Genomic DNA, 7,376 nt, shown 5'->3' with positions numbered 1-7,376 from the left:
TCGTACATCAAACGTCAGCGTGAACGAAAGTATTCGATATTCTTCAGATACTGATGCAAATTCATATAGAAGAAAAAAATCCTTAAATAATTCTCACGGCGATGAAATTCGTGTTAAGTTGTCACATAACGATCAAAATGACTTAAATATTGATCCTGAAATTCACCATTACGAAAATGATTTTAATGGTCGTAATTCTTTTGAACATGCACCTGGATATAGATCCCCACATAAAGATATGTTTTATGAAGATTATCAAAATATCTCATCAAACACTCAATACCATGATAATTTTTTTAAATTACATGATAGAAAATCAGCAAATTTTCAACAAGATGCTTCTTTTAATTCGACTCGCGAGGAAATCCAGTTGCTTAATCGTGGCGATGTTGATAGATACACTGCTACTGATAGTAATTTTGCGGAACAGCGTCCCAATAAAAAAAAAGATAATGCGTCTTTGCCAGACGTACACAGTTCTGTTGATGATGTAAAGCGAACTCTTAACATAAGAGATATTAAGAAAATTTTGGATATCGTTGAACAGTTTCCTTGTGACAACATAAATAAACTGAGTAATATAATTCTAGAGAAAGGAAGAAAAATGATTGACGATGAAAAAAATGCAATGCAATATTCTAAAAATACGCAATATCTCCAAGAAGACAACTTTTTAAACTATGGAGATAATCAAAATTTAGCCTCGCGTGCTAGGAATCGTAGAAATTCTTATACGAGCGAGGAGGTCGGAAATAATTATTATAAAGAATCTTATTTTGATGACAGTAAGTATCCTAGGCGTAAATCTTTTATCGATCAAACAGAAGAAATAACTACCGAGATAAACACACAAAATCGATTGGATCGTCGTTATCGAGATGATGAGCGAGTGAGCAGAGATCGTGAAAGATCGAACTCCTTTCAAAGTGGTAGGTTAAGTAAAAACTCTAAAACGGTTGAGTATGAGGCGTTAAACACGACAATTAATAGGCGAGGTCGATCACAGAGTCCTTATATAGATAGATTAGGTGAATGGAATGATGCAGAAAAATCTGATAGGCACTCAAAAGATTCTTCCTATTCGAAGGATTATAAGTATAAAGAACGAATTGATTCGCACATTACTTATAAAAAAAAACCAAGTGAAAAAGCTGAGGATAGAGATCATCTGCGAAATACCTTTTACAACAAGTATTATGACCAAGAACATAGTTTGAAAAGTAAAAAAACATATAAAGTTGATCAAGATTTGAATGAAAACTTCGATTGCCGATCTTCAAGTCGTAAATACGAAAATAGAAGTCACGATCGGAAAACAAGTATTGAAGCCATGCTCATTGAGGCAGGAAATAAAGCTGTATCTAAAAAAGAAAGTTTCCCAACACCAATTTATATGCATGCTCCTATTACTCCTAGCATTGGTGTGCCAATTCAGCAAGTGTTTCCTGTAGACCAATCATTTCATTATCCGCGATTTTCTATAATACCCAATTATTTACCTCTAGGAAATTTAAAACCAGGAAATATAATTGGAAGTGGAGTTCGTATTAATGGTATTTTTAATAATTCAAACAGTCACGTTGTTCCTCTCACGTCAACTTCTAACTATCTTTCTGCATCTGTCTTCAAAAACCAAGTTAAAAAATCGAGCAATTTAAAAAGGGTTATGGTTGAAACCTCAAATAAAAATATAACGGATAAAAATGATCATTTAAAAAATAGTAGTATTGTTCATAATCAAAAAGATTTAAAAGATGATTCTATTAATGAAGATCACTCTGCGTCTAAAAAGAAATCAAAAAAAAGCTTCCCGAAATGGTTTGATAAAGATTGTCGTCAGTTATACATGAAAAGACGAAAATTGAAGCTCATGATAAAGCGAGCTAAACATTTTCCTAACGATAAAAATAATAAACGTCTTCCGCATTTAGAAGAACAAATGCATCAAGTTAAGAAAATTTTATCTGATAAAATTCGTTGTTTGAAAAGTAGTTATATGGATTCAGCACAAAATAAAGATGATAAATTAGCTTAATATAATGGTTTAAATCATTACATTAAATAAATTCATGAAATCAAACTGTTTGGTGTTATATATGTACACACGTAAAACTAGATTATTGTTTACGTACTTTTTTAATTTTTTGTTTGTAAAGTAATAGGAAATGCAAATTTTTAAAATTTGATGTATTAAAAGTAAAAAGTTGTTAATATTACTTTTTTGAAAATTGTCGATGTTGATAAAACCCGTTCTTCTTTTTTCTTTGTTTTTTGTACTTAATGTTGGTCCATACTGGCAAAGAACAATGTTGGAGAACCGGTAAATAATTTTTTTAAATGTAATTTTATTTTGAAAGAGTAATTTGCAAAAACATGTTTGTCAGGTCTTTAATTTTTTCTCCCTTTTTTTAAGATTTTCAAATTTATTTAATGTTTTGTTTTTAACTACTGTACTTACGTTATTTGCTTTAAAAGTTTGGAAAAAACATGTAAACAATTTCTTATATGTTTTTTCCTAATATTTCAATAACAACGATACGAAGCAAACCTATACACTGATACAGTAAGAAAAGAGTATGCGCAAAGTGCGATTAGAGCTTTTTAGGTTTGTGTAAGTAACTCCGAATGATCCTTTAGTATAAAAATGTTGTCCAACTATTGAATAGCGTCTATTATGGAACAGCTAAACGGTATAATCGATAACTTTGAATGTCATCCAACTTTGGATAGCGTCTAATATGGTACAGCTAAATGGTATAATTGATAGCTTTCTCCTTAATAGTTTGTAACTACCAGATTACTTTCACTTCAATGACAATAGTAGCATAATTTAATTGTGCTGTTATCATAAGAATTTAATACTGTTGTGATAATAAGCTTAAATAGTGCTGCTAAATAGTCGATGATCACAATCTTAAGTTAATTTAGAATAAATATGGCTTTTTTTTCTTACAATTTTATTGTAGTACTATTGTATACTTACTTTTTTATTTCGGTTAAAAGTATATTTTATTTTAAGCGTAAATAAATTTAATTAAATTTTAAGTTCTGTTAAATGAAATGTCATTAAAGATTATGTTAAATATTTTATAGATGCATCATAAGCATCTGAAATGTGGATTTTACAAAATGTCAGAGTTAAATGTGTAAAAGGTTTTAAAAATAAAAGTCCCACTGTATTTTTTTTATTTTATTGGAATTTAAGACCTTTGAAGAGAATGTTGCAGAATTTTTTATTGCTTTCGTCTGTATTGCATAAATTGTAACGTGAAATAATTTTTATTTAATAGGTGAAAATTTTATGGGAGTGTGTGAACAATATGGCGTATGGTAAACTTGGTGTATCAATTTACTTGGAATTCCATTTTTGATTTTTAAAGATCTTTTTTGAGATGTAGAATTAAACTGCGAACATTGTGAAAAAGTTGTTATTTTATAATTGTATTACTATAAGTGTATTACTTGGGTTTACAAATTTTTAAGAAAGTCTAATTCAAAAGATCAGATTATTATCAAAGAATTAGATAAATTAAAACCTCACTCCTCTTTTCTACACCCAATGCTAAATTAGAACCATTTCATTTTCATTTTTGATAAAATATGAAATACAAAGCTAAAAATACGCTTTTATCTTATAAAAGATAAAAGCGGTTCAAAAATACTTTTAAAGACGTCCGACGGGCGTTCCCCGGACGACGCATGCCCACTGGGAGGTAGGATTATTTAATATTTCGAATGACACAAAAGTATTAAGCAAACTCTAAACTTGTTTATGGTTATGTTAAACGAAATTTTGCAAAATAATCGCTCAGAGGTGGGTTTGAACCACGAATCCTTATATATATATATATATATATATATATATATATATATATATATATATATAATATATATATATATATATATATATATATATATACATACATACATATATATATACATATATATATATACACACAAACACAGATATATATTTCTATCATTGATTTAGTTTCTGTCATTGATGCATAGAATCATACACAGAAATAATGTAAATTTTAACCATTACCGCGTATTATTATATCTAAGTAAATAGTAATTCTATTTGTACAAATAATAAATAAATTTGAATAATCGGAATAAAAAATATATATATACATATATATATTTAATGCGTAAACGTCGATATCTCTTAGTGAAATTAACCATAGTAGTAGAAAATGCCGATTCTGGGCCAAAATTTATTTCATCCATAATTTCATATCATATTTTAGCTATAACTTCAACCATATTTTGTTAACTAACGGATTCTGGGCTAAAATTTATTTCAACCATGATCCCAACCATAATCTCATATCATATTTCAGCCATGATCATACCGTAGTTTCTGAGCTAATAATAAAAAGAAAATAAAAACAAAAAAATAAATAAAAATAAAACAATATAAAGAAAAATCATAAAATTAATTTTATAATTATTTTTGGGCTAACTTGTTATTCTAGGTGGCTCATATAGCTCAAGCGCAAATGTAATATAGCTCAAGCGTAATAGTAGAATTGTCCTATTAAAGCATTAAAACTTCCAGATTGTCCAGTTCGTTCATCCCCAGAGTTTAATGTAACCACTAATCTTCTTCCATTATTTTTTACAGAATTATCAAGTCTTTATTGTCAACCCATCAGTTGAACGTCTCAGGGTACCCATACCACTTTACTAATGATTTTTTTTTTGAGTTTACGAACAACTTTTTCAATCCTAAATACTTTATTAGTTTTTTGCAATTCTTGTTCTTAAGGTGGTAGACTGCTAAAAAAAAAATTTTAAAATCTGACATTATTCCAATTGATTTTCTCATTTTAAACACGATAAATAGGATTAAAAAAAAAAAAAAAATTTTTTTTTTTTCCTCTTTCTAATTTTTGGGCAAATTTAAGTGTTTTTAGGCCTAAAAAGTGCAAAGTTCTTGGAAAAGATATCTCAAAAAGCAAAATATATCAAGTCTCAAAATTTTACAGCTGTGTACCTTTTAAGTAGATAAATGTCCTGAGATAAACAAAAAATTTGAATCTTTTTCAATTTCGATGCACCATAAGCTTTTTCTATGCGTCTAAATTTAGGCCAAATTCCTGACCCCAAAACAGCCCAAAAAATTTAATTTTAATTTTTATCCAAAATTTCTTTATCTCAGGACATAAAGCTCATAAAAATGAACATCTGTACTGAATTTTAAATCAATTGGACAAATACAGCTCCCGCAATCTTATCCAGAATATGAAAAACTTTACAACAGAGAAAAATGCAAATAAAACTTTATATTTTGAAAATACAAATATATTAACACTTGAAAACAGGTTAAACCCCCCCCCCCCTTCTCATATAATGTTCCTTCATCATTGTGCTTATCATCAAACCCCTTCCTTGTTGCTCTAAGCTTTTTTCTTTGTTTTTTAAACTTTTCAGATGATTTTATGTCCATAAGCTTTTCACGTAGCACATCACTATTTTGAAAACCGTTTTTAGTAAAATGTCCTGGTAAAATTTCTAAACTGTGAAGAACATCTATCATACCAGTTTTACCATCATTAAACTGTATGACAGCAGATGCAACACTAATTTCAAGTGTTGACCTACCCACGTACACATTTTTTGGGCATTTTGTCCAAATTACATTATTGAGCGATTCATTTGCATTCTGTGTTTCTCCATCAAGACATCTTTTTAATAACTTGTTTGCACCAAGATCTTTGTGTGAAAAAATAGGTTTTATAATTTCACAAACAGCTTCTGGAATGTTTATACTGTTTTTATAAGTCAAAGTTTGATTAATCTTGTCCCTTTGATATTTACACCACGAATCGCTAGTACGAGGACAATACTTATGGCGTTCTTCATTGCTGCTGCTTTCAGAACAGTGATGAATTAGTCCTGCTGTGGATTTTTTCATGCCATACAAATTCCCTTTGTTTTGTCGTATACTCATTCCATAATAGTTTTGCAATGTATTAATGACTTTATCTGTCATCCTTCCTTTTCCAGTAAGTCTTTTACCATCTTTTAAAACTTTTCCCTTGTACAATACTTTAAGAGAGCGTAAACGAGACCCAACTCTTTTTTGAACATAACTGACACATTCACTTTTTTCAATTTTATACCCTGGGTAAACATTATTACTTTCTATATTTTGGTAAGACTTACTGTCACCATCACCACAGTATTTTGTATAACGCAGTTTGTTAAAAACAGTTGATCGTTTAAGTATTTGCAATGCCCCAATAGCTTCCATTGCACCTGCACTACCTTTGTGATTAATTGGGCAAATATGTGATTCTACCCAGTCATTGTATCCCGGTATATCTTTGTTTCTCTGCCAATATTGGCAACTTTTACAATCCTTTATGAGAGTTTGAGTGTCAACAAACTTCCCATTACTAATAGCTGTAACAACACCGTTCAGCGAGGAAAAACCGTTTTGCTGCCACGTTCCATCAACACTTACAGTAACATTTTTTATATCAGGGTCACCAATAGTAGACTCACTTGTACGTTGTGCTTGTGCAGCTGCTCGCTTCATTGAATCTTGGGCAACTTTGATATAAGACGAATGCAATTTATAGACAATGTTATTGTATGTTTTTTTTTGCATTGGTGGTGGACCAACATGGTATTATGTTACAAAAACTTTCCATTGCAGCATAACCTTTTCCAATTTCTCTGAAAGCTACACCCATTCTGATATTAATGTCAAACGATTTCATGCCTTGTGTTTCATTATCACTGTTTTTTTCAATTTTTTTTGAGGTAAAAAACTCATTTTGCCATTGACATTTTTTTGCAGTGCAAGACAAAACAAGTTGATGTGAAAATCCTTTCTTTCTTGATAAATCATTATTCAATTTTATTAAAGATTGGCATTTTGGACAAGAACCAACAAGATTTAAAATTGAACTCAAGACATCAGAATTAAATATAATGTAACATTCAGGATTACTATCTTGACTAATACTTGGAGTATCAGAAGTAGGTAAATTTAACTTTTCAGCAGATGCTGATTTGCTTGAAGAAGTATATGTTAGAGATGTATTATTTGATGTATTATTTGAACTTGAAGTAGTATATTCAGAAGTCAAGTGAATTTTATTCGCAAGTAATCTATAACATTTACGTTTTTTGCTTTTAGACTTATTTCTTCTTTCTGCAGAACCCATGTTGATAGTATGCACTTTTATCGAGTTAATATATAGTAATAAACCAATTCAACAACGTTGTTCTTTCACACCATGTCATTTAAACATAGAAAAACAAAAAACAAAGAAGTAGCTATTGGTTTGAGTGCTTAGATTTTGTAAAATTTAGTTAAAATTGCCTTATTTTGACGTTGCTATGAGCGTTGCTAGGGG

This window comes from Hydra vulgaris, chromosome 12, assembly GCF_038396675.1.
Source record: "Hydra vulgaris chromosome 12, alternate assembly HydraT2T_AEP".
NCBI lineage: Eukaryota > Metazoa > Cnidaria > Hydrozoa > Anthoathecata > Hydridae > Hydra > Hydra vulgaris.
Note: the sequence above shows the minus strand (reverse complement) of the source record.